Source organism: Panthera leo, chromosome D1 (assembly GCF_018350215.1).
Source record: "Panthera leo isolate Ple1 chromosome D1, P.leo_Ple1_pat1.1, whole genome shotgun sequence".
NCBI classification, from domain to species: domain Eukaryota; kingdom Metazoa; phylum Chordata; class Mammalia; order Carnivora; family Felidae; genus Panthera; species Panthera leo.
Window position 1 is genome coordinate 93,446,070 of NC_056688.1, and position 24,502 is coordinate 93,470,571.

General features: G+C 37.3%; 1 long non-coding RNA gene across 2 annotated transcripts in view; it reads right to left on the reverse strand.

The window, feature by feature from the left end:
• LOC122200869 overlaps positions 1 to 24,502 on the reverse strand; it is a 491,651-nt gene that overhangs the window by 68,483 nt on the left and 398,666 nt on the right. Inside the window, exons 6-7 of one of the 2 annotated variants that reach the window (XR_006193955.1) lie at positions 20,593 to 20,729; positions 3,800 to 3,934 (exon numbers count right to left, since the gene is read on the reverse strand). This is a non-coding gene — a long non-coding RNA (uncharacterized LOC122200869). Of the gene's footprint in view, positions 1 to 3,799; positions 3,935 to 20,592; positions 20,730 to 24,502 lie in introns of those variants that run through there. The other variant, XR_006193956.1, reaches the window with a different exon arrangement.

Genomic DNA, 24,502 nt, shown 5'->3' on the forward strand with positions numbered 1-24,502 from the left:
TAATATATGTTATTGCTATTTTCCAGCTTTCTAGTAAGAAAAAAAATCTAGCTTTATCCAGAAGTTAGAGGATCCTTGGAAAAACTCGACAGTGTTTCCTCTGAATCTGATAGAGGTTAAAAATTTGAGTCTTTAATATAATGGTTAATTTTCTTATACTTAAATGTGTTTATGTGAAGTAGAAAAAACATGTATTTCCTCAACTGTTGATATGAAATTCCACATTTATTTCATTTGTTATCTAAATAAACTTTGGTCTATGGTGGTAAAAATACAAGCAAACCAACAAAATCTGAGCTTTCTTATATCTTTTGGCAAGTTATAATTAAACCATCTTTATCCTGTCTTATTAACTTTAGGGAATAAAAATAATAAAAGTTGATTATTACAAGACAATGTGAAAATCAGTTCTTATTTTGGCATGCTGATAATAAGTCATTCAAATATTGTTATTGACAATTGACCATTCACTCCATTGAAAATAAATTGTTCGTGGTAGCTATTCCCTTTCCTCACAAACATTATTTTGTGACCATCCCAACCAAGTGTTTATAGAAAGAGATTCTGATGCCCTTAACCAAATATCCCATAAGTGCCCAGGCTGGATTTTTCATTTAATGTGGCTTTTACAAGTTAAGTATTGTTTCCACATTCCCTACCTAATTCTATGCTTTCTTTTTCCAAACTAAGGCCTGCATCTGTCTGTCGAAGTAACTTACATAAAGGAAGAGAAAGCTAGGCACCAAAGACATGTGCTTCAGGAAATACACTTGGAGTGACAGAAATGGATTCACTCTAAGTCACACTCACTTACTTGTTAAGTCCCTCACCTGTGTCACTTCAACTTCGATTGAGGACACTGAATATGGCCATTTGACAGAGTACAGATTTCTCACCCACATGCAAATGGGATAGTATTGACTTCATTGATCCTTTCCATGTCAGGATGAATCATCTACTGCTCACAGCAGTTTAGATTATAGAGGTTAGTAGTAGGGCAGCATTTGCTTTTAATTCTATTTGATGAAAATATTCTATTGGTTTCTGTAGAGTCTATGACCATCCATAGAGATATACAAATAGATATATGTATGGAGCATTTTTAAAACTTTAGTTAGTATAATTGATGGAAATATATCAGATATCAAAGTAGGTCTTTCCTCTAAAATGTTTCCTCAATACTAAAATCACCAGTATCTCTCATGTCTCATTTGGAAACAAGGTTTTATTGTATTTTTTTAACCTCTGGTTGTAGATTTTTTGAAGTTTATGTTGCATTCTTATTATGAATGTTCTAACATTTGGACAAAGTCAAAACCATATTTAAGAGAACCTCGTGAACATTTTCGCAAAAAGGACAAGTACAAGAATCACAATGGAAAACAACAACAACAACAGCAACTCACTAAGATCAGATATGATGTGAAGATCCAGAACTTTAATACATTCCCTTATTTTTATGACTTGTTTTTTTTATAGCCAAGTTACCACTACTACCCTTTTTGCTACTAGCTGCCGTTCACTGTGAGCTTATTATGTAGCAAGCATTGACCTAACCATTTCATATAGTTGCTTTATGCAACCAGAACAATGCTATAAGGAGTATGTTTTCTCATTACCACATGAGTTCATCATTATAATTATGGTAGTTCATAATACTGCGTGTCAGAAAGGTTAAACAAATTATCTCTGGTCACATAAAACAAAAGTGGTTAAGCTGGGATTTTGACTTCAGACTGGTACAAAACAATATCTCAATGTTATTTAACTACCATCAGATCCTTTGATTATTACTCTTACCAAAATACAGCCAAATTCAGTTCTGTGGCTGCTTACCTTTCAAAATCTCAAGTGGACTCTGGCTACAATGACCAAAGCATCAGGGATCTTAACATTCCCAATAGCCTCTCACAATGCCAAGCTATTTCACTTTGTAACAGGCAGAGATTTTTATGATATGAAATGTGCTTTCTACTTTCATAGCCCACTCATGAATATGCTCATTTTCCTTGGGGGCACAGTTTCTGTGCATCTTGAAACAGAGAAATTTAAAAGAAATTCCATTTTTGTGAGTAATTTCTCAATGTGAAATAATGATATAAAAAAATAAATATAAGCCATTTAAAAGGAGAGAAAAGAATTTACTATGCTTCCTCTGGAGAATAATGGGAGAGTTTTCTGACTTCCCTAATCCATCTCCTGAATGCCTGATGCACACTTTCACCACAGGGAGAAAGTAGCTTTGGTTTCCACTCTCTAAAATGAGCTGGACTATGACTCCTGCCTATCCGATGCTCTTTTCTGGGCTCTTAGCACAGTTAAAAATGGAGACGAAGCTGATTGTTTTTTTTATGTATGCCAAATGTTGGCTGATGCCCACAAATCTTAAATCACACTGGAGATGTGTCCAGAGCACAGAACACAGATTTTCTTAAGCTTCTAGGGAGCTGGAGGGCGGAGCGAGGGTGGTGCCCCTGTAATTGCTGGAGCTGTTTTCGGCTGGAATCTGTTGAAACTGATGAAGATGTCACACTAGCAATCTCAATATGTGACAGCTCAATATTGTGACAGACATATGGCTGCAAAATAGGAAAGGCAATAGCTTTACACTGGGAACATTGGCTCTGTTGCACTTTCCCCTAATAGCACATTGAGTTATTTGCATATGGGAGGCTGCAGAAAGTTTTTAGACTCTTCATTTCTCTTCTCCCCTCACTGCATCCTGACTCCTCCTTAACACATAATATATTGCAGGAATGTCACATCAAGTTTACTGCAATGTAGCGCTGGCAAAGTAGAGTTAGAAAAATATCTACCTGGAACAGCATTTCAGAAGTACTGTCTGGGATCTGAATTTAACCAGCCCAGAATCACTTGACCATATCAGTCTTCTATTGTTTGCCAGTTATGTCAAACATGTAAACATATTTGCCCCCAAATATAATTTTTTGAGTTTCAGGAGCCCTATAGTGACCTTACTGGCAAATATAGAATATGATATATTATTACCATAATTCACAACTAGTACTTAACACAAAACTATCAATGATGCCTCTTATCAAATACTGTTTTATTTAATCTTCATGACAACAACTTGAGGCAGGTATTATTAATGCCATTTTATGCAAAAGAAAATTGAGGTTCAGAGAAGCTAAGGGAATTGGCCAAGGTTATGTTGTTGGTAAATGGCAGCTCTAGGTCTATATCCCAGAGCTACCTCATTTAATTACTCTGCTGTCTCTACTACCTAATGCCTCTCGAAAAATATTTGTTAAACGGATTTGTATTCAGGGAAAATACAGCTAAGTATTGGGGGATGAATTCAACATTAGGTGCTCATTTGTGACAAGGCTGGCCCAGACTCAAAAGTGAAATATTTTCTGTGATCTCTCAGGCTGGTGACATATTCTTGAATTGGTAAAAAGGACATCTCAATAGGTACACATTCAAAATAACTCAGAAAACCATGTGCAATCCAGAGAACTCAACCAAAGCTTCTGAAACGTTGCTGGGTCATGAAGAAAGGAGAAGGATGAGACTGTTTCCTGATGCTTCTCATGCAGGTGGTTCTTCTTTTTCTATTGATGGCTGTATGTCCATGTTTTGGGAGGAACCAGAATTAGTTCAATCTTTGTGGGAAAGGAAGAAAGGAATTCAGGGATGGAACAAAGAAGTGGCGACACAGACAGGAAGACAGTCTGTATTTTAGATGGAGTCTTACATACTATTGAGAGTATACTCAATATGAGGGCAACTATAACTCTTCTATGATCTGAAGAAGCTGTTGCAAAGCCTCACATACAAGTGCCATGGAGGGTTCTCCTTACTGGACTCGGACAAAATCAGGGATTTCCTCTTCTTTATCTTTGAATCCAACACTCAGGATAATGTGTATTTATCAAGTATTGATTTCCCCCTCCAGTGGCTTGTGACTCTAGAGGGGATGAGCAATGAAGATACTTTAGTAATGAAAACCTTCATGGAAACATATCGATTAAATGAGCTCATCAGAGGTAAGAAGCATATTGTGCAGTTTTTAAGAACAGAGAGTTTAGAATGGAAATTTGTTTTAATCCAGACTCAGCTCCTGATTCTGTAATTGAAATGCAATCCCTTTCTCTTTATTGAGGTGACTTTGCTCCTCTTTCTCAACCACTTTATCTCCTTGTTCCACTTCCTAAGTCATTTACTTTTCTAATTCTTAATCATATTCACTACATTTGTAGTCGAATGAATATATGGATGAACAAATGAATAAATGATCAGGTAGTGTTCAAAGACTGTTTTCAAGCTGAAGAAGAGAAGTCATCTTTTTCTACAGAATGTGAAGTGTTTACAGAATGTAAAAGGAATACACACACACACACACACACACACACACACACACACACACACCTATTATGGATTTTGCAATAAAAAGCTGTGATTTAAATCATGGTCTGGCCAAGTTACATTTCTGAGCTCCAGTTACCTCTACTACAAAATGAGGAGAAGAAATAGATAAATAACATGATTTGGGCGATATGTAGTAACAGGGAAATTTGACTTTTTAATTTTGATTTTGAAAGAGTATTTTGTAGGCAGAAAAATCAATGAAGTTACAAAAACTAAATAAATAGAGAAATTAATTCCTATTTTTTAATTCCTAAATTAGAAGTTCATTTTGTAGACTAAATGAACTGTCTGTAAAACCGGGGTAAATAATAGCACTTATAAATGTATGTTCCTGTCTTCCTTCCTGCATACAGTTGTGGGTAGAGTATATTGCTAGGTCATAGCCATGCTTTGAATACCTATTTCTCACAATTGACTGCCAGATTTTTTTTCTTCTTCTTTCTGGATTTCACAAACCTCTTTCAGAATAAAGAATGGCTGAATAATAAAGGATGGAGAATTGTAGGAAAACAGTGCATACTGAGTGTAATTTCCATAATGATTCCTAATTCTCAGTGGTTTTAACCTAAGGGCCACTGAAGTTGTGTTTATGTCTTATGCTGAAAGGAGCTTGATTGAAGATACTATGACTATATATATATATATATATATATATATATATATATAATCAATGCATCTTTCAGTTTATTACAGATGAAAGCAAGTTGTTTTCCAGGCTTATAGGCTTTATTAAATAAGTGTGTTATTTTCTCAAATGACCTATAAAAACCACCTGAGTTAAATAGTTAAGTCTTAGCACCATATATGTGGAGTAAAATGCAACATTCTCATTAAGTCTGAAAACTAGGTAGTTTATACCAACACTTGGACATAGTTTGCTTTAGAAATAAGTGCTCTCTATTAATGTTGGTGGCTAGCAACAAAATATGGATTCTATTCCTTTATATTCATTTGATCTTACTCTAGATAATTTTTTAAAGGGGAAGGGGATCCATGGCTATTTATGTTATCACATTGCTATAAATTGAAAGCCTTTAGTCTTTGGCTCATAGACTTTTTATCAAGTCCTAAGGCAGTCTTGCAAAAAGATTCCCAACACCCCTATTCATCCAAGTAATATAATAATAAAATAGATCAAACTGATGGTTTTAATAGCCTGCTAATATTTACCAGCCCTTTCTTCTCTTGCCCATTTCACCCTGGTGTTCCATGATAAAATTTACAACCCTGAGCTGGAGTACCAAAAGTGAATGTATATTACTGAAATGAATTTAAATCTCAATTATAATTAAAGCTAGTTGTCTACAGGGGGATTTTTCTTAAGCCTTTTCTAATACATCCCAGACTCCCAGCCTATGGGTCTCATTAAATTTCTCAGCTGCCCTAGGGATTCCCAGGTTTTGTAGAGCTAAGCGATGCTTTTTGTTCAAGCTATACTGAAGGAGCTAATCATCAAATAAGAAGGGGAGAACATCTACACACATATAAGGAGGTATATATGAGACACTCTAAGACATGTCCACCAAAATGCAACGACAAACCAAGGAGTACATATTCAATAGGGGAAAATCAGGAGATCGTTTATGAAGGTAATATTTGCTCCAAATACTGAGAAAAAGGCTATAACTTGAAAGCAGAAGTACAGAGAAAAAAATAAATGACTAAAAAGCAGATGTGAGAAAAGGAGAGTATGCCTTGTCCGGTGTGCCTCAGCACAGATTAGCAGCAAAACATTGACCCTCTAGACCTTGGGATAACTAGTAGGATCTAGCATGGTCCTGCCTCCAGGAAAAGCATAATAATCAGTACCTGATGCTCACTGTTCAACTAGTTGTGTGTGTAAATCCAAGGAGGTACTCTCCAACGAGGCATCTATTTCAGCAGCCAGCTGTTAAACATGTTTCTGTGCGTTGTGGGAAAAGGGGTAGCTGGGATAGCTGAAATAGACTACATTGCAGGAGCTCAAGACACTTAGCCCAAGGAACAGGGCTCTTGGGTAAGGGAAGGACAGGTGGGAGCATCAAATCCTTTTTACAGAAAGAACAAGTAATATTAGACCAGGGAAAACATTATCATCTTAGGGTGAATTATGAATATAATTCATATATAACATAGGTAACAGCATAGGTTAACAGCATCTCAGAAGGTTAAGGAAAACCAACTAAATTCATAAAGCATAAGAAAGCAACAAAATGGCATATAAGGAGCTGCCTCAGGATAGAGAAGTGACACTGGAACTTAACTGTCAAAATTCCCACAGAAGTCCCTAATGCCTCTAGATGGGCAGGTCACCATTCAGCACACCAGGGTTGTATGGAGAGATGGCTGTAGTCTAGGACATATAACAGGAATAATCTTTGGCATCTCCAACCAGACAGTAAAAAAATGAGCCCTGAATAATGTCTGGATGAGACACTTCCTAATTTGCTCAGAGTATTAAAAAAAATTACTTTTTTTCATGAAATGTCCAGTGTTATTTCTGAGAATGTCTTAGGCCATACTTTGCTTGGGGCATGTCTATTCACTCTCATCTTGGTCAAGATATTGTGCAATAAGCACCATTTGGCAGTGAGCACACTTAGAATATTGCTCTAAGGCACAATCTTCTTTACATAGCCTTTTTACATCTTCCATTGACAACATGTGACAACATCACACTCATGTCTCAGGTAGAAGAATTTACCTAACCCTGTATCAGATATTAGCGTTTGGACCCCCAGAGCAAAATGGCTCATAACCCAGGTTAATTACTCTTTCAGTCAGCCAGATTCTTCAATTTATGTTCTTAACAACTCTAAAGCTTTGGCTTTTTGTTTTTTTAATGTTTATTTATTTTTATTTTGAGACAGAGAGAGCGAGCAGGGGATGGATAGAGAGAGAAGGAGAGAGAGAATCTCAAGCAGTCTCCATGCTATCAGAGCAGAGCCCTGCATTGTCAGTGTAGAGCCCCATGTGGGGCTCCATCTCACGAACTGTGAGATCATGACCTGAGCTGAAATCAGGATTGGAAGCTTAACCAAATGGGCCACCCAGGCACCCCTTTAGGTTTTAAAAAATGACTTCAGCAAGATCATGCCATACTATCTTCTCTTCTCTTGACTCTTCTTTTTATCATGAGAAACTCTGTATCTACAAGCACACATCAGCTTGCTCTGATTTTTTAAGCCAAATTAAAACAACAACAACAACAACAACAACAACAACAACAACAACAACAACAACTATCCCTCCTCTGCATATGAAATAAGTTGCCCAAAGTCCACCTATCCTATTATAGCCAGTCTCTAAATCTTAGTCTTGACATATGTATATTATCCTGCTGAGAAAATGATGAAGAAAAAGACTTAACCAACATTTATAGTCATTTCATATAGATTAACTTTTTGAAACTTATAATTATACTTTCAATTTAGATAATACTATTCTGGTCCTGTATCTCTTCCATCTTAAACTTACTACATTTAAAAACAAGCTCATACTCTTAAAAACTGAGAACTGAGGGTTGATGGTGGGAGGGAGGGGAGGGGAGGTGATGGGTATTGAAGAGGGCATCTTTTGGCATGAGCACTGGGTGTTGTATGGAAACCAATTTGACAATAAATTTCATATATTAAAAAATAAATAATAAGAAAAAAATTAAAAAATTAAAAAAATTTAAAAAAAACAAGCTCATCATCCACCTCAAGTCTCTCTTCCCTGCCCATTTCACTAAATGTAAATTGAAGCTTCCATTTACTCAAACCCCCAAAATTAGCATTATTCTTAATCTCTTTCTCTTTCACATCCTACCTTTACTAATCTCACAAATTATATATGCTCAAAACATAGTCAGAATCCAATCAATTCTTACCACTTGCCCCTCTATCATCATGGTGCTAGAAACTACCATCTTTCACGTGAATGATTGCCATAGCCTGTTAATCGTTCTCTCTTCTTGTACCATCATTCACCTCTCTTTAGGCTATACTTAACCAGAGAACCTAGAGGAAGCCAACCTCCTAACCCACATTTCCCATTCCGGTGCCTCAATTCCATCACTCTCTCCCTTGCTTGTTCTTCCTAACTTCTCTATGGACTTTGGAGCTCCTCAAATGCACTGAGCATGCTCTCACTTCACGGCCTCTCCACTTGTTTCCTCTACCTGAAAATCTTTGCTCCTGGATATTTGAATGCCTCAGTGTCTCACCTCCTTTCGGTTTTTCTTGCCTTCTTAGTGATGCCTCCTCTGACTATCCATTTAAAATTGCAAGGTGCTTCCTCACCAATACTACTTCTTCTTACTCTAATTTATATTTTCCTACAGAGTGTGACACCACCCAACATAATGGTTATTTAATATTATTTCATTCTACTTAGTTTTTCATTGACTGCTTCTGTGGGCTAAAATGTGGATTGAGTAGAGCTGGAGTTTGTGTTTGTGTTGTTCCCCATTCAATCCCCGAAGCCAAGACTGCCTGACTCGTGATGGGTGCTCAGTAAACATTTGTGGAATGACTGAATTCATACATGCCAATGACTTTGGAGAAAAACTGACTTGTGATCCAACTCCTGCTCTCTAATTTATTAGCTCTTGACCTCATGCATGACTTTCAATTTCAGTCTCATCTACCTCATCTATAAAACAGAAACAATGTTAAGAGTTTTGACCAAAATGTTAAATGTGAAATGTCTAAGGCATAGTAGATATGAAACAGATGATGCTTGCCATAAATATCTAAGGCATAGTAGATATGAAACAGATGATGCTTGCCATTGTTGTTATTAAAACACTACTTTTTAAAAAGTTTATTTATTTATTTTGAGAGAGAGAGAGAAGAGATCAAAAGTGGGGGAGGGGCAGAGAGAGAGGGAGAGAGAATCTCAAGCAGGCTCCATGCTGACAGTGCCGAGCCCCATGTGGGGCTCGAACTCACAAACTGTGAGATCATGACCTGAGTTCAAAACAAGAGCTGGAGGGTTAACTGACTGATCTACCCGAGCACCCTTAAAATATTATTTTCAATAACCTGTGGGATGCCATTTTCATCCTTCATTAGGTGAAAGAATTTCTACTTTTACCACAAAATATAAAGGCACATGAATTAAAAAACAAACAAACAAACAAACAAAAAACAAACAAACAAACACATATAAATGTCCAGCACAGAGTCTGGTCCATTGAAGTTCTATAATGAATGATTGTTTCAGCCATAGTTAAACTATTCTTAAGGTTTTTGTAGCTCTCCTATGCACTAAATTTCTTGAGTTCAAAAGTAGTTCAGCATCATGGGGGATTGGAAGGGTTTTAGAAATCCTTAGATTTAATACACCATGTTGCCAAAAGAGTGCTTTGCCTAAGGCTTTCCTATTCACTTCTGGAACAGTGACTAAGAATAAGGATTCTTCAAGGCATGCTTATCAGCTTCCAGGCCCAAAGTAGGTGGCCCTTGTTAAAGAGATTTCTTTTTCAACTTCAGGAAAATCCACAAGGACTTCGTTAGATTTTATTTGCTATCAAAAGCATGGGAACTCCTGGGGAGGCATTCTTATAATCTTCTTCCCGCAGGTAACCCACCGGAAAAAAAGGAACATTTTGTTATCGTTACTGAGAAAAAGACCCACCTCCAGTTTCCATCAAAATCAAAACAGCTAATTAACCAATAGGAAAGCTGATGCCATGATTTTCTTTGGCCAAATCCCATGAAAACAAGCCAAGGAGCTTACCTGTAGGTACCGAAGCTAGTTTGCACCAGCCTACAAGAGAATATTCTGCACATCTCTTCCCTCCTCTGTGTTCACTGACATCACATTGGTAATTGAAATAGGCCATAGGGGGAGTATTTACACCACAGAAACAGGAAAGCACCAAGAAACAGAGCTTTTATTTTTTTATTTATTTTATTCTCAGGTAGCTGGGTTTCCAGCACACTATTGGTTTTACTTTGTTATTTCCAAATGTATGAAATGAACAACAATTCATTCAAAAATTTGTTATTGCCGTGCCTTCTCTGTGCGAGGCACTGAATTTAGGGGTTGCTCTCTGAAATAGATGCATACCATTCAGTTGAATAGAATGGTTGTCTCAAATTGTTTTACTGCCTTGAAATTCCTGGTTTATGGTTTGGTTTCTCGAATAGTAAATGTGCACTGTGAAGCATTTTGCTTTACTGCAGAGATATTTCATTGTATTTGTAACATGAATATGGAGCTTTAAAGATGTAAAATGTGATATATCAGGCATAAGGTATTCCCATGATACTTAGCATATTTGTCAATGGTGGAAAAAAAGTTGAGAAAATTGAGGTACTGCCAATAATATGATTTTACCTAGTGGGACAAGCAGGAGAGGAGACTTCAGAGACATGGACCAATTTTTCATTCAAAAGGTGTTTCAAATGCACCTGGAAACTTCTGAAATTATGCTTGATAAGCTGGAATGTGGCAAGAAGATGCAATCGCTCTGACTGTGTTCTCTGCATTGCTTACCTATCACCTCTCAGCTCTCAACCAGGTCACGTGAAGGTGGCTCAGAAAAATTGGCTAAATCTTGTATCACATGGTCAGAAAAAGTGCAAGATCACATTCAGGAGGATAGAAATCCAGAGTATCTGCCACTCTTAGACACTTAGTTTCTGATGTCTTTAATTTCTTTATTAGCTTTTATATCCTGATCTTACCTCTGAGAATAAAATTCATATTTTATTAAGGAATTTCTTATGGGCTCTTGGCTTCCCAGTCATTTCTTGCAAGTCAATTTCCTTTTAATCCTATCTTCTCTTGTTTTACTCCAGTTTGGGAAGCCAGATTTTGAAACATGACTTTAGATTTGTCTTTTCCCATAAACTACTGCCTCCATTGCGATAAGTCCTTTTAAAAATGATGTAATACAATTCACCAAGGGGCAAATCTTCAGAAACAGAGATGCAGTCTTTAAAAAAGAAGAAGAAAAACAAACTACAATATTTTAAATACGTTATATAATAGGAATCTCTCTTCCTTATAAAAGTGATTATTCCATTACTTTGTTTATAAGTTTTTAATAATAAAACAAATTTTGTTTATGATAATGCCAAGATGTATTTTAAATAATATTTTAATTCTGAATATAAAAAAATATTTAAAAGGAAATAATTACTTAATATGTGGCCAATTTTTAAAACCTAATAATCTTTGTAAACATTAAAACCCACAGAATAGGGTAGTTTTCTGTTAATATAGATCATTCTATATGCCTAATACTGTATAGCATCCTAATCATTTCAATTAGTGGCAACTACAAAGTTCAAATGACAGATTAAATTCTGCCATCAGGTTCCAAATTCTTGGATTTTTCTTTCTTTTTTTCTTGTAGAGAGAGAGGGGAAGAGCACAAGCAGGGGAGAGGGGCAGAGGGAGAGAGAGAGAGACAGAGACAGAGAGAGAGGGAGGGAGGGAGGGAGAGAGAGAGAGAGAGAGAGAGGGAGAGAGAGAGAGAGAGGGAGAGAGAGAGAGAGAGGGAGAGAGAGAGAGAGAGAGAGAGAGAGAGAGAGAGAGAGAATCTTAAGCAGGTTTCACACTTAGAGAAGAGACCAATGCCAGGCCCAATCCAACGACCCTGGGATCATGAACTCAGCCAAAATCAAGAGTAGGACACTCAACTGACTGAGCCATCCAGGCATCCCAAAATTCTTGGAAGTTTTTTAAGGGTATGAGTTCTAAGTCTAATTTTCTGTATAGGGAAAGTAGTAAAGTGAATTTCCATGAAACAAGGTATGCCAAGTATAAATATAGTCTGTTTATTTCAATATGCTATCTTGACTCTTAGTCTTTACTGAAAATTGTACAAAGTGAAACTCACCATACTTCAAATTCCACTCTTTCTATTTATTTTATAGTACCAGGCATTCATGGAAAGCTTATCACCTGAAGAGCAAACTTTTTAAGGTGAAGACAACCAAACAAAAACCAGAATGCTTTTTTTTTAATGATCTTGTAAATATTCATTATTTAGAAAATCCCCTAAGTTATACCCCTGCCTTATCAATACACAAAGTCAAAGTTGATGTCCTCTAAGTAAGTATTTATGATGTAGGCCCCAAAGGTGTCTTTTCAACTGCAACAGTGAGTAGAACTCTTCTGCTTTTGCAGGAAGTCCTTTGTTTTGCATTAAACATAGTTTGTTTCTGGTCCATCGAGGTTCTTAGCATCAGGGTTCTTCCTGGTTTCTCTAAGCCTCTAGCATCCACTAGTCCAGAAGTGGAATGCTAGACTATTTGTTAGCAGTGCTTCTGACTTTCTGTCAGGGTTATTTTTATATTTGTGGCTAACGTCCCTTCCTTATAAAACTGGAAGGTCATTGTTTATGTGATATCCACCCTGACAGACTTTATAATCAGTTCATGAAAATCACAGCCCCTCCTTAGGTTATGTTTAAGGACAGAATTAATGCCTGTCTTAAAGGACAGTGGTGCTAAATCATGTTGTTACCATATACTGCTATTTTTGTTTATTCACCATATTTATTTTTTATTGTGTATAATGGGATGGGTGGAATTGACATTTGACTCATAGACCACCCGTCTATATAAATGGCAAAACATGAGGCTATTGCAGTTGGTATTTGGGGATAAAGCATGTATGATTAAATAGTGGGGCCACTTGACCTTAAATATTTTAAAGTACATATGTGAAGAAAGGTGTTTATTTTTCTTCTGCTTCTACCAGAAAAATAAGCACCTCAGTTCATTTGTAGGAATAGAATTCACATTAAGAATTCTTTAACTTGCTAAAGAAATGTGAAATGTGAGAATACATTATCTAGAAATGTTATAGAACTCATTTTCTGTAATTTTTTTTGAAAAAATAAGACAGATTACTTCCTACCAACTCAAAGCATGCTCTCTCCCTCTGCTAAACTCCTATAGCAAGTCATGTATGATGAGTAATGTGCTGCATGAAGCACCAGCAGCAAAGAGGAACAAGACACCGTCTTATTCCAAGGAGATAAAAACACCTTCCTAACATATATTGTAGTGATGCTAGTATTTCTATTTTAGCACTGGGAATGGTTTTTCTATGATTCGATAGTTAGATCTGTATGATGTGTATATAGTACAGGACATCTATATCTTCCTTAGTGCCTAAAATATTCTTTACCATGTAGGAGACAGTTATTAGTTTAATTCGTTTAGTATCTATTACTTCATTCAATAATTAGTTTTTAAAATTTTTTTAATGTTTATTTTTGAGACGGAAAGAGAGACAGACTGAGAGTGGGGGAGGGCAGAGAGAGAGGGAGAGCCAGAATCTGAAGCAGGCTCTGGGCTCTGTGCTGTCAGCACAGAGCCCGACATGGAGCTCAAAACCACAAAATGTGAGATCATGACCCAAGCCAAAGTCAAACGCTTAACTGACTGAGCCACCCAGGTGCCCCTCAATAATTATTTTTAATTCACTCCTATGTGAAGCAATTATCTCTCTCTTTTTTTTAAAAGTTTATCTATTTATTTATTTAGAGAGAGAGAGAGTATGAACAGGGGAGGAGCAGAGAGAGAGGGAGAGAGAATCCCAAGCAGGCTCTGCACTGTCAATGAAGAACCCAACAGGGGGTTCAAACTCATGAACCTCAAGATCATGAACTGAGCAGAAATCAAGAATTGGAGACAACCAATTGAGCCACCCAGAGGCCCAACAATGATCTCTTTAAGATGAATTTATATGCAGTCTTACCCAAATACAGTGGAATGGAGTTAGTGAAAAGTTTTTAACAACAGTTAAAAACAAAAAACAAACAACCAAAGAATCCAATTAGAAAATGGGCAAAAGACATGAACAGATATTTCCCTGAAGAGGATATGCATATAGAAAATAAGCACAAAAAATGATGTTAAGCATCACTAATTTTTAGAGAAATGAAAATAAAAACTACAATGAGATAATTAGGGACAATGCTCCTTGACATCAGTCTTGTCAACAATTTTTTTTTGATCTGTCACCAAAAGCACAACCAACAAAGGCAAAAATCAAGTGGGATTGGGCTGGCATTTTGTACTTGTATAGCCACAAAGACCAGGGCTGGCTGCCAGATGGGATTCAGGGTCCACAGCCTTCCGAGGCTATGGCAGAGAACATGGAAGAACCCAGAATGGCTGGTATCTGCAAACATGAAAATGTGTGGGGTTAAATCTAGTGAAATGCGTAGCAGTCTGAGGCTTGTTTCTTTAGTGGCAAAAGCTGATGAGGTCCTCTGCAGAGCAGGTCACTAAGAAGCACCATCACTCCCACTGCATGGTTGATACTGTTAGCACTGCCCTTCTTACTTGTTCTTACCTACCCCTATACATCTTAGCTTTGCCAGTCTCCGGGTGGGGTCAAACCCAAGTGGGTCCTTCATGTAATGTCCCAGAAGGCTGGGGTAGCTCACCCTTCCCTCTGTCCTCCCTTTCCTGGTAAGAGGATCTTTTTCCAGTTTTTCTTTTGCACATCAAAACTATAATGAGATACGTCCTCACATCTGTTAGAATGACTATTATCAAAAAGACAAAATATAGCAAGTGTTGGCAAGGATGTGGAAAAAAAGGAACCTTGGTGCACTGTTGGTGGGAATGTAAATTGGCATAGCCACTTAAGAAAATTCCTCCCAAAATTAAAAATAGGACTACCATATGATCCAGCAATTCCACTTCTGGGTATATATCCAAAGAAAATAAAATTATCTTGCACAGATATCTGCACTCCCATGTTTAGTGTAGCATTACTCATAATAACCAAGACATGAAAACAACCTAAGTGTCCATCAATAGATGGATAAAGAAAATGCCATAGTCAGTCATAAAAACCCTGCCATTTTTGATAACATGAGTAAGGCTTGAGGGCATTATGCTAAGGAAAATAAGTTAGATAGAGAAAGATAAATACTATATGATCTCAGTTATATGGCATCTAACTACACTGAACTCATAGAAACAAATAGTAGATTGACTGTTACCAAGGCTGGGGTGGAAGTTATAGGGAAGTATTGCTCCAAAGGTATAAACTTTGTTATAAGGGATGAGTAAGTTTGGAGAGCTACTGTACACCATGATGATTATAGTTAACAATATTGTTTTGTGTATTTGAATGTTGCTAAGATAATAGATCTTCAATGTGCTTGCCACCACCACAATTATTTGAGATGAAGCATGCTAACTAAACTTATTGCAGTAAACAGTTAACAATGTACACTTATATCAGATTATCACATTGTATACCTTAAACTTATACAATGTTATATGTCAATTATATCACAATAAAGCTAGGGGAAAAAACCTGTAAATATGCAACCAAAAACAAGGGGAAAAAACTCTAAATATGCAACTGTCATATAGTCCAGCAATTCACTTCTGGGCAAAGAAATGAAATCCTATGTTCACATAAAAATCTGTACACTAATTTTTATAGCAACTTTATTTATAATAGCCCAAACTGGAAACAATTGAGACATCCTTCAGCAGTGAATGGTTAAACACACTACTGTATATCCTTACCAGAAATACTACTCAGTTGAAAAACATGAATTAAGTATTGCATCCAATAACTTAGGTGAAACCCCTGATAATTATGTTGCATAAAAAAAGCCAGCTCCAAATGCTACATAGTGTATGGTTCCATTTATACAACATCCCTATAATGAGTAAATTATACCAACTGAGAGATCAGTAGTTGCCAGCTCCTTAAGGAAGAAGTTGGGGGATGTGAATGAAGTGAGTATGGCTATAAAAAGACAACAGGAAGGGCTTTATGGTGATAGAAACACCAATCAAAACCACAATAAGATACCACCTCACACTTGTCAGAATGGCTAAAATGAACAACCCAGGAAACCACTGATGTTGGCGAGGATATGAAGAAAGGGGAACCCTTTTGCACTGTTGGTGGGAATGCAAACTCATACAGTCATTCAGGAAAACAGTGTGGAGGTTCCTCAAAAAATTAAAAAGAATTATCCTATGACCCAACAATTGCACTACTAGGTATCTATCCAAAGAATATAAAAATGCACCCCAATATTTATAGCAGTGCTATCAATAGCCAAATTATGGGAAGAGCCCAAATGTCCATCAAATGAAGAATGGATAATGAAGATATGGCATATATATATATATATATATATATATATATATATATATATACACACACACACATATATATACAATATATATATTGCATATATATATATATATGTATATATATATACACATATATATACTATATATATATTGCATATATATATATGTATACATATGTTTACTATATATATATATATATATATATATATGCACACACACACACACACACACACACAATGGAATACTACTTGGCAATCAAAAGGAATGAAATCTTGCCATTTGCAACAACATGGATGGAACCAGAGGGTATTATGCTAAGCCAAATAAGTCAGGCAGAGAAAGACACACAACATATGATTTCATTCATATGTGGAATTTAAGAAACAAAACAGATGAACACAGGGGAAGGGAAGGAAAAATAAGATAAAAACTGAGAGGGAGGAAAACCATAAGAACTCTTAAATACAGAGAACAAACTGAGAATTGCTGGAGTGGAGGTGGGTGTGGGGGGTGGGCTAAATGGGGGATGGACATTAAGGAGAGCACTTGTTGGAATGAGCACTGGATGTTATATGGAAGTGATGAATTGCTGGGTTCTACTCCTGAAACCAGTACTACACTGTATGGTAACTAGCTTGAATTCAAATAAATTAAACAAAAAAGAAACGTTCTGCATTGTGACTGTACTAATGTCAATATACGTGTTGTATTACTGTCCTATAGGTTTGTAAGATAATTAATCATTAGGGGAAAAGGGGAACAGGGTACACAGAATTGCTCCACGTTATTTATTTTAATTTTTTTATGTTTCTTCATTTCCTGAGAGAGAGAGAGAGAGAGAGAGAGAGAGAGAGAGAGCATGAGCAGGGGAGGGTCAGGGAGACAGAATCTGAAGCAGGCTCCAGGCTCTGAGCTGTCAGCACAGAGCCCTACATGGGGCTCCAACTCATAAACTGTGAGATCATGACCTGAGCTGAAGTAAAATGCTTAGGGAACTGAGCCACCCAGGCGCCCATGTTATTTCTTAAAAGCACACATTAACATACAATTGTTCCAGAATAAAACACTTCATTAAAAATTCAAACATCAACAATAACATCTACATATTTTACATCTGGACTACAGGGCAATCACACAAATGCTTTTAGTTGATTTTAACGAAAACTGTTCAGTTGATAGCCCTGGTGCCTAAGTGTCAGTATTTTCTACTAGGCTCTGTTAAATTACTACCTTTCATTCAAATCCATCCTCCTCCGTTTTGAGAGGTGGGGCTTGGGTCTTTGCAAAATGCATCCCCTTTGCCACTGGGCTCCCTATTTCTATCAATAGAGAGAGAGAACTACAGGGAAACTGCAAGGTTCAAGGGGAAGAAGGAACTTAACACTTGTTCCCTGATACCATTACCCTACACAGCAGTTGGTTCCATCTTGCATTGTTTTCTACATTCCTAGAAATAACCTCGTTGTCCCCCTCTCCAAGAGCTATAACAACACTAGCTGCCTGGTATCCCATCCTCAGAGATGTGGTCTCAGTTCTGTCTGTTGAGCCCCTTCTAGTTTTTCAGGGTATAATATTGGCTGAACAGCATCCTTCACAAAATTCTGAGTTGCGGCTCATATGGCCCCAATCTGAGCTCTTGGGGCACTAGCACCCGGAGCTGGTAGAATTCTTGGAGTCATGAATCTCAGCAATGTGGAGTCCTCCTCACCCCTGAGCTTCTGAAGTTCCTCTGCTTTTCAGACAATGCTCTCACCCAAGATTTCTGAAGTCCAAGTCTGCAAAACCCCTCCTCCAATATTCTAAATTCTAATCATTTCAAAGTCTTGCCTGCTGTCCCTGAAGATACTGTAGCCACTTCTGTAGTGACTACATGTTTGATTCCTCAGGGTCCTCTTTTGCCTTTCCAGTTCTCCAATATCTGGCTAATGATTGTTAAATTTTATCTATTTTTTTAACATTTATTCATTTTTGACATACAGAGAGAGACAGAGTGTGAGTAAGGGAGGGGCAGAGAGAGGGAAACACAGAATCCAAAGTGGCCTCCAGGCTCTGAGCTGTCAGCACAGAGCCTGACTTGGGGCTCGAACTCACAAACTGTGAGATCATGACCTGAGCCGAAGTAGGATGCTTAACCAACTGAGCCACCCAGGTGCCCCATTTGGTTAATGATTCTTAAATTTTATGTTTTTGTTTTAACACTTACTCATTTTTGAGAGACAGAGACAGAGTGTGAGAAGGGAGGGGCAGAGAGAGGGAAACAGAATCTGAAGCAGGTTCCAGGCTCTGAGCTGTCAGTGCAGAGCCCAAGGCAGGGCTCTAACCCTGAGATCATGGTCTGAGCCAAAGTCGGACGCTTAACCTACTGAGCCACCCAGGCATCCCAAATTTTATCTGTTAAAATAACTGGAATGGTTTTTGTTTCCGGAGCTCAATCTAACAGATTCAGGCAATTTGTAGCAGGGTTTGAAGCTGAATAAAGGGAAAGAGGCTAGAGAGGCTGTGAGACTATGTGTAAGGCCAAGTTATGATGGGCAAAGAGAATGCTAAGAAAAACAATCAGAAACAAGAGTGGTGGGGGGGATGGACAGAAGTTCAGGGAGAAGTAGAGTTGCAAAGTTTTCTGTTGTTTTTGAGAAAAGTACAAACGTATAAAGACAGGCCAGTACTGCCCTTTTTCCCCCTTGTTTTCACATTCTTCTTCTGTTCTGGCTCACATATGTTGCCAGAATAACTTTCTTTTCACTTACAGGTGACTATCTTCCCTATAAAAGATCCAAACTAAAAGCAACAACAACAACAAAAACAAATAAACAAACAAGCAAGCAAAAAGCACCTCCTTTTCTGAATAGCTAGAAGGATTAAGATTAAAGGCAAAGAAAAGGGGCAATCATGCATACTTGAAAAAAAAAAAGAGCTTAAAATCTTTTCTTCTCCATTCGTTCATGTTCCCCTATGATACTTTATCTTGCCATTGCCTCCTCATCTTTAGAGAGCACTTTCTGCATATCTAATGTTCTTATGGGACTCTCAAAACAAAGTGGGCTCCCTGAAGACAGATAGCATGTCTTCTATTAGCTTAATCTAAATAACGTGATGGAGTTGATGTGGGAGAGAATAGCTGTATTCCAGGAAAGTCTTGACTTATGAATTTAGGACAGATATCTGTTATACATGCAGCCCAGGGAGAGCTAAATATTAACAGGAAAATGTATGAGCAATTCCTCCTACCGGTTTGTATAACATTTCTACTTCTCCCTTAAAACAGCATGACTGATTCAAGTAAGTATTTGCCAATTAAAATGGCAAGCATAAATGTCTCCCTTGCCATATAGATGGAGCTTAATGCCACTATAACTTTATATATTTTTTTCTCTTCAACACAGTGAAACACCACAGATGAATGAACATATTTCCATTTTACAGAGCTGGACAGGTTTTACTTCTGGGCTCAAATGGTCTTGACCATTGGTGGCACAACATTTATCTGAAGGAGATGCCACAATCCATGTCGAGCTCATGAACTGCCACTTGTAGGAGTCACTTGGACTTTCATGCTTCCCTACTGGTTCATTTAGACAAGTTCAACTTTTCCAGTAGCCCAACAGCAACTATTTTCATGCTGTTACCACATCAAGCTTTCCAATCTCACCAGGTTTTCAAAGGAAGAATAAAAAGCCGGCTACCTTCTCCAAACACTTTGTTCCATATTAAAAACCTAACTGCTGCCCCCACTTCAAAAAAGGAGGGGGACATCATCAGTTGTCTCTTTCATTCTGAATCCTGGGCAGGCCAATCTGCCACAACTCCCAGGCCGTGCAAAGGAACATCTGCTAGAGGAACAGTTAGTTTGACGCCCGCCCCTCCACAGAAATCACTGCTAGTAAATGTTTTATGAGGTGGGTACTTTTTTCCCCCGTTTCCTCCTTTTGTAACTGACTGAAGCCCAAATGAGCAAGATGAAATGGCCAGATATTTAGCCAGATGTTGGCACCCACATGTGTATGTTTGGGAGGGAAGAGAAGCTGTCAGCTGTACCAAAGGAGTATTAGAATCATCTGAAATGCAATTAACAGCCCCACAGTCAATGAATCTTTGAAGGATTCTAACAGAGTAAATTACACCTCTCACTTACCTATGGCAAATTGTCCATGGACCAGTTTCCTTGTTTGTGAAACATGAATCCGGTCAATTTATTCAGACTCCAGAGTAGTTTCAGGATGTTTCCATTCTGTTAATCTACATGGGTTATCTCTGCTCTTCCAGTAACTTCTATAAACACACACATACACACACACACACAAAATAAAAGGATATACTTAGAATATGTAATGCTGGATAAATACTAGTTGACAGTTTAGATTTTTAGCATCCATAACTCACGCTATTTTTTTTTAGACTATTCTTATTATTTGTAATAGAAAGTGATGGGAACAAAGCTTTTCTCCTTTAAAAACTACACTGAAGGTCAATGTGGTTTGGTATCTACAATTACAACTAGTAGAAGTATACCAGGTGAATGGCAAAAGCTTAATAAAAACATATTTATTACAGAGTCAGTATTATAGATTTTACTAAAATCTGCCTGTTATTGCATACCCTCAGAAGGTGGAAAGGAATTTAACATTTGAGAAGTTACCATGAACCTGGGGTTGGACTAGTATTTTTATATACATATTATCCTATTCAATTAGTATATCAATCTTTCTAGCACTTACTACCTATAGCTCTCTCTCTGACATTTTTCAGATCATAAGGGAAAGACTTATAGGTAGAAGGAGGTTAGATTTTAAGACTAGATAACCTGAATCCACTTCTCTTACTCTTTCCTTACTCAGGCATAGGAGAAGCTCATAGATTATTTTTTGTTTTGTTTAAATAATATCAAAATGTTTTGTATACCAAATATGCCCTAAGACTACATACATATATACATACATACATACATAAAAAGAGTGACTTGGTCATTGGGTTATGGGAAATTCCAAGGTAAGATTGATAAACTTCATGTCATTTCATGATATGATAATTATCACTTCATAATTATGGTCTAATTCCTTAAACACATAAATTTTCTTTCCCTTATCACAATTGTTTTGGCCTGAAATTTTATATCGATTTTAGATTCATAGGACTCTTGTAACTAAATTCAACAAAATCAGTTCCTGTGCATCTAAACCATATTGCTTATTTAACACCCTGTTGTATTAACTGGTTTATATTATGAGACCATCAGCTGTAGTGATCCTCTCCTCCCAACCTATAAGGATCGTTATGGCAGCAATAAAATATTCCATGGATCTCCTCATATTCCAGGAAATAGCGAGCCACAGAAAACACTTACTCCTCACATGGAATACTTCCTCTTTAGAAATATCCCCAAATTGCTCACTTATTCCCTACAGCCAACCAAGAACTGTTAAAAGTATTAATTAGAAAGTCTTCCCAGCTTGCCCAAATCTTAACAGAATTTGCAAATTAGATACAGTCTCAGTATTTTCTACTTTTACTCCATAAAATTTAGTCCACTTTTTATACAACTGAACCCTTGCTTAAGCAAAAGGGACAGTGAAACAGTTCCCTTGCCACAAACTTAGGATAACTCTGGATAGAAATGTCTAAATTGCTGACTCTTCTTACTACATGTTAAAAAAGACAAAACAAAACAAAACAAAACACATAGTAGAGCTTATAGTTCAAAAGGGGGTACAGATGGGGCACCTGGGTGGCTCAGTCAGTTGAGCATTCAACTGTTGATATCAGCTCAGGTGATGATCTTATGGTTCATGGGACTGAGCCCCGTGTCAGGCTCTATGCTGATGGTGTGGAGCCTGCTTGGGATTCTCTCTCCCTTTCTCTCTGCCCCTCCCCTGCTCATGCTCTGTCTCAAAATAAATAAATAAACTTAAAAAGGCGGGGAGAACAGAATCCTGGATTATATGTGAGGATGAATTTCAAACCTAAGAAAGAGGCTAAGTAATTGCTAGAGTTGCAATTCTGATACAATTAATTATCTGCAAAAACACTCAATCTATTTCATTGCCACTATTTCATTATTACAATTTTTTAAAATAACCATTTATTGGTGGTCCAGCTAGATGCTAGGCACCAGTTAAGTGACTTACATTTATCTGATTTATTAATGTGGAAAAAAAGTTCTTCAATGGAAAACTATGTTTTCTCTAGCACACCCTTCTGCTCTTTGATTCTGATGCTGTGGAAGAATTCTACAGAATCTATAACTCTATAAAATATAAATAGCTATTAGAAAAAAATAAACAAATAATTCTTTTCTATAAACACACAAATTTTATCCAGTCTAGCAGAGAGGTTCACCTGCCTTCTCTGCACACTGTGGAGGAAGCTAGGTTCACCCATATTTGCACATCAATTTCAATACTCCTGATATGTGAATGTGTGTTTATTTTGGACTTTTCTTTTTTTTAAACATGTTTATATATTTGTTTGGGGGAGGGAAGTGAGAAGGAGAGGGAGAATCCCAAGCAGGCTCCACACCGTTAGCGAGGAGGCCGACCTAGGACTCAGTCCCACAACCTGTGAGATCATGACCTGAGGCAAGATCAAGGGTCAGACCCTCAACAAGCTGAGCCATCCAGGCGACTATGAATTCTTCTTTTAAATGATTATAATACTCCTGGTTCTCTCAATGATTTGCAAATTTCATAAAATCTTAAGAATCTGTTCATTTTATATGTGCATGAGAGATGTGATTTTATTGCATTTTTTGAGACGATCTTGTACCATTCTTTACAGCAACTCTATGGGACATATACATTGTTAAGTGCATTTTATAGCAAAGGACCCAAGACTCAGCAGGGTCCCATGACTCGCCTGAGGGCCACAAACACAAACAGACATTCCTGATTATTAGACACTGTGCCACAGGCTGAGGGTGCAAAGCTAAACAAGGCTGTCTTTATCCTCAAGGTCAAGGAGACCAGGGGAAATCTTTATTGAGTGTTGCCTACATGCAAGGTGCTTCCATAGATATCCAGGAACTAAAAACATTTGATAAATCCTCACTATCCAAAACTCACCACTTGCTATATGAAATACTGAACTCAAATAAATTCAAACAGTGTTATACCCCTCACTATCTGAACTCATTCTATAAACTCTTAATAACTGAATTCGAGAATCAAGTAGATTTGTATAGGGAAGGGCACTCAATTGCTATCTTTAAATCCTCAAAGTCACCTTGTGAGGTAGGCATTCTTCCCATTTTTACAGATAAGAAAAATGAGGCTCAGTGAAAGTAATGTTAAAAAAAAAATCACATCACTTTAGAATAGAAAAAGATAGCAAGATCACACAGCCCAATGTCCTCATTTTATAGATAGAAAACCGGGGCTCAGGGAAACAGAGTGATTCTCTTGAATTTTTTATCCAGCTAGGAGCAGGGCCTGCTTCAACATTCGCTGATTCAACCTTCCATACATCTTTCCACTTATCTGGGACTAGTAATGCAAAAGAATGGGCCACACATCTGTCAAAGCAGGCAGAAAAGTGAGGGGCAAATTATTAAAACTTGCTCAAGAAGGTCCCAAGTTCTCTTTCCAACCTCACTTACCAGGTTATTTATCCATCTAGCTGATCTGAAGTTGGCTGTCTGAATTCATTCCCCTTTTTACTCTAATATTATAATTGCATATGTTTGTTAGTCTACTTAAGCAATACCATGAGCTATTTTCAATATTGCAAAAAGGCAGTGACTACCATTCTCCACCATAAGACGAAAGCCACCTAAAAGGCCAAGTGTCTGTGTGACTAGATTTCAATCAGCTGAAGGAGGGAATCATGTTTTCTAATACCAGTCTGGAATGACAGAAGGCTAGATCTTACTGATTAATAAGAATATGGAAAACACATTAAGAATCATCAAATCATGGACTATGTTCAGTAGGAAAAAAATTCAAATTATGGGTTTCATGTGACAGAAAGAAAGCAACAGAAGGGTCTTTGGTGGGGAAATTTGAGGAATCGCTTTTCTATATTCTACAGTTGCCCATGGATTTTGAGCACCT